The 4,624-nt window shown below is 36.7% G+C and overlaps 1 pseudogene; it reads left to right on the top strand.

Annotated features, from left to right (window-relative positions):
* The first annotated feature begins 1,371 nt into the window (after positions 1-1,371).
* On the top strand, positions 1,372-2,534 carry LOC138989232 (low molecular weight phosphotyrosine protein phosphatase pseudogene; annotated as a pseudogene).
* The last annotated feature ends 2,090 nt before the right edge of the window (positions 2,535-4,624 follow it).

Below are 4,624 nucleotides of genomic sequence, written 5' to 3'. Positions count from 1 at the left end.
CTTGCCTGGAACATTCCATGGACAGAGGACCCTGGTGGGCTGCAGTCCATGGGGTCGCTAAGAGTCGGACACGACTGAGTGACTTCACTTTCACTTTCACTTTCATGCATTGGAGAAGGACATGGCAACCCACTCCAGTGTTCTTGCCTGGAGAATCCCAGGGACAGGGGAGCCTGGTGGGCTGCCGTCTTTGGGGTCGAACATAGTCGGACACAACTGAAGTGACTTAGCAGCAGCAGATACATTTTTTCCAGATTTTCTAAGACTTTTATTATTATATAACATTGTAATAATTGCAAAATTGCAAAGCAAAACATTGCAATATCTAATACTCTGAGATTTAGATTCTGTGATTTGAATTCTATTTTTAATTAGCTATGAAAACCTGAATTTAAAAATATTATAAAGCATAGAGAAATCTAAATCCTTAAACTTTTAGAAAGCATTAACTTCATGGAGAAAAATCTATTTATTTTCATTAATATGTTTCCATGCAGTTTATATTTTTAAAATAAAACTTTTCTATTAATATAATTTCTCATCTGGAATGTAAATATTCTCAAAGTAGACATAAGAGGTTGTTAAACTGACAGTACTATTCAGTAAATTTTTTTGTTAAACCCTCAGCATTTTAAATCATAGGAAGTAGTTATGGATGAACCACGTTTCAGTTGTTTAAAGAACTGTAGGGAACATAATGAAAAGTTTCTCCTAGCACTGTGCTACTCAGAACAAACTGACCTCATCCTCGTGAGGTTTTGTGGTGTGACTGACACCAAGGCTTCTATGTAAGGTATGAAGACAATGCATCAACCCTGCCTGCAGCACGAACATGTGGTTTGTAAATCATGAGAATGGCTTCAAAAGAAAACATGGAGACAGTTGAGTCCAAGGGCTTCATAAAAGCTGAAATGAAGACACCCATGTATCAGAGAGTAGCAAAATAGTTTTAAAAGTAGGTGAACACTTTCCTGGGACAATGGAGGTCCCTATTTTCCTTCCTAGACTCAGAAGTCAGGGAATTCTATGGTTGAAGATGTTTAATAACATGGTTTTTAATCTTCAGCCCATAGTAACAGATAACAGACATATAGATATAGTGTGAATAAAGACATACACACGCCTGTGGTTAAGAGACCTTAATCAAAGAGAATAAGATTTAGCAAAAAGTATCTAACTTGAACCTGTAGTTATTTAATTTGATGCAAAGGGCAAGTTATTTCTTATTTAATAGTTAAGTATTCTAATGTACGTCCTTCTATCTGATGGAAAACATAGACACTAAGTAGAAAGTATTTCTTACTTCCACAAATTATTTCTTTTACTTATCTTTATTCTGTCTTGAATTTAAACCCACATGTCTGAAATAACATGGTTGAAGGTGGGAAGACCTCAGAAGTCTGAAGTGGAGTGTGGGTTTCTTTGAACAATAATTAATATCTATTCCAAATAATTTGCATGGTTCTATCCCCCAAATTTCTAAGAAACATTTACCCATCAATCACAAGCCACAAAACAAATGCAAAAGCAGAAAAATGATATAAAACCTACCCTGACAATAGAAGACTAGAAAATAGCTATACACTTTAAGTCTAAAACATTTAAAGCTCAAGCAAAGGGAAAGGATTCATTTCAAACAGAATCCAAAAAAAGCATGCATTAAATATAAACATTTTTATATTCTGCTTCTTTATACAAAGATAAGTTAAAAGTTCTGGAGACATTATTCAATGATGATTGTGGTTGAAATTTCTGAATTGAAAGAGTTCCGTTTTCTATCTATTGGCCAAACTAATAGATATGGCCATTTGATAACTAAAGCCCTCAAATTATAAGATTTTTCACAAATTTTAAAACTGTGTCTTAACAAAAATATCACATAAGAAAACTGAACTTAGGCACAATTCTCCTATTCTTAGACGTTGTTAAACTCTGATAAACATAATAACTAAATTGGCTGGGAACTGAAGACTTGCTGCCTTTAATTTCACTTTAACGCAAAGGCAAGGATGTCATTCATTCAGGCATCTTAATTATTACTTCTTGGAGTGAGGGAGGGTGTGCTAGCAGATGATCAAATTGGTGTTCTTTGTGTGTCTGGGTAACATCTCTCTATCACCCATTGCAGAAGCAGTTTTTAGGAAACCTGTAACCGATCAAACCATTTCAGATAGTTGGAGGATAGGCCATGCATTGACAACCATGTATGAACTAGGAAACCCTCCTGATTATCAGGGGACAGGCTTCAATGAAAAAGCATGATAGTCCCATGAGTCATATTGCCCCACAGATTACCTAAAACAATTTCCACTTTTGACTGTATACCACATATGGGTGAAATCAATTAAAGAGATTTGAACAGAAAAAGTTATCAAGTTAAAAACTACAAAGTGAAAATTGAACTATTTGGGAGCTATGATCCACAGAAACAACTCATTATTGAAGATCACTATTAGGCCAACAACTCTGACTTTGGGACCATCAATGAGCAATGTATGCAGCACTGCAGAACATTTCTGGAGAAGGTTCACTGACCGGGTCCAGTCCTGCGAGGCCCAGGCTTATCCCCACAGGCCCCTTTTCTCGGGTCAGTGTCACAGTTCCCTAGCTCAAGGTCATAGCCCTTTCTTCAGTTGACTCACTGTTTCTTACTTTAAAGAAATAATTGTAGATAAAAATCAGTTGTATTTGGCAGAATAATAAATAAGCATTTTTTATTAGACAGTTTATGGGGTGAAGATGAATCAGAAAGCATGGCCTCCACTGTCCTTTTGGACGATGTGTGGTGTTTGCCCGTCTGCTCAGTGCCAGGCAGCAGCTTGATGAGTAAGTGCATAAGTAAGCGTGTTGCTTGTAATCTGTTCATGGAACAAGCTGGTGACCCTGGACCCACAGCAGCCTTCCTTCCCCTCCATCTTCAGTGGAGTGTAGCTTCTCCTCCCTGGGGCCAGCAGCCCCAAGACAGGACCCCATGTGGAGAGCTACATGAAGACAGCTCTTCTTGACTCTCTCTTCAACCCTGTTCACAGTTGGTGACCCAAAATCCTGGAAGGACTCTGAGTCACAGATCAATCTGAGTGACAGTCGTTCAGAAGCAGAGAGAGTTGAGAGGAACAGCTTCCAGGACTTAGTATCATAAGGATCCCTGGTGGGAGACGCTGAGTCGTAAACCCACCTGGGCTTGAAGGATGAGCAGGCAAGTTTCCCACCCGGGGTAGCAGAGGCAGAAACTCTGGGGGTCGTGGCAAGAAGACTGGGCAAATGTGTCTGGCTCCCTGTGGAATTGTTCCATGGGATTCTTTTCCTGAAGATTTGAAAGGTTAAGTGAATTGAGAATTTGATAACTATGTTCATAAAAATTAAAGAATTGAGAAAAAATGTTTAACTGAAACGAGAACATAGAAAGTAAAGCACTTCAAAAATTATACCTTAATGTCCTAACCATTCAGTACTTGTTTCATACTTCAAAGTGATATCTTACTCTTTTCTGTTCCTTTATGCTCATAAACTAATTTCTAGCTTGTTTTCTTTCATATATATGTCTTAAATATAGATTCTCAGACAAATTCTAGGATTTTTTAAGTTGGCTTTGTCTTTACAGCTATTTTTCCAGACCAGGGGTCATGTGAATAGAGAGACTCATTCCTGAATCCACTTGTCTTTTAAAAATTAGATTCAGTCAGATTCATTCAAAATATGTCTACTTTTAAAAATCTGGAGTTTCTTGGAAGTCTTAAGGTCCCTTTTTTAGTTTAATGTTTCCATTACAAAGTCACACAGGAAATACAGATACAAGCTTATTTGAAATATTCACTACCAAATCAAGCTGTATCTTAAGAAATATGTTGCCAATATATAGTGATACTCTCTTTAAAGAATACTGATTTAATTGTCCCTTATAAGAATTTATAGCCTTCTCATTTTATTTACTTATGCCTTTTACATTCTGTGACATTCTGCCAGTATTTCAATCTCTTCATAGATTTGGGAATCACGAGATCTCAATACTGAACTTTTTCAAAAGTAAAGAGTCACTTAGAAGACTTCATTATAACAATGGCAACAAAAAAAAACATTCTTACTTTTCATAGAGGACTTTATTCTACTTTTAGGCTGGTGGTTAATAAACATTTGTCCTTAACAAGCATTCTAACTATACCAGAGTATATCCAGTGAACACATTCTTGAAATTTCAGCTGCCAGTGCTTATTAAAAATCATTTGAGAAAAATATTTTTAGTCTTTAGAAGCAAATATTACCATTGTAGCACTCATGTCATGTCTTAGTCCTTAATACTATTCCTACTTAAAGAAATAGTTGATTCCAAGACTGGGGCAGGGATGGTACAGATGATAGTACAGGTGACGTGTGTGATGATAGACAGCAAGAAGCTGTCAAATGTTAGTGGGGTTGGTCATAAGGTTATGAGAGCTAATTTGAAGGGACTCCTACTGGCTAATGCTGTGAATTTTGAACAATGGAAAGAATAATAATTCTAGTAAATCATAGATCTCCGGAAAATCCAGAAAAAAATCATGCTCAGATAAAGACACCAGAAAAAGCATTTGTCATTCTCTAAGGTGTCTATTTAGTTAATGGTAAAGCGTCTGCCTACAACGTGGGA

This window comes from Bos mutus, chromosome 9 (genome assembly GCF_027580195.1).
Source record: "Bos mutus isolate GX-2022 chromosome 9, NWIPB_WYAK_1.1, whole genome shotgun sequence".
NCBI classification, from domain to species: Eukaryota; Metazoa; Chordata; class Mammalia; order Artiodactyla; family Bovidae; genus Bos; species Bos mutus.
This window is presented reverse-complemented; position numbering and strand designations above follow the sequence as displayed.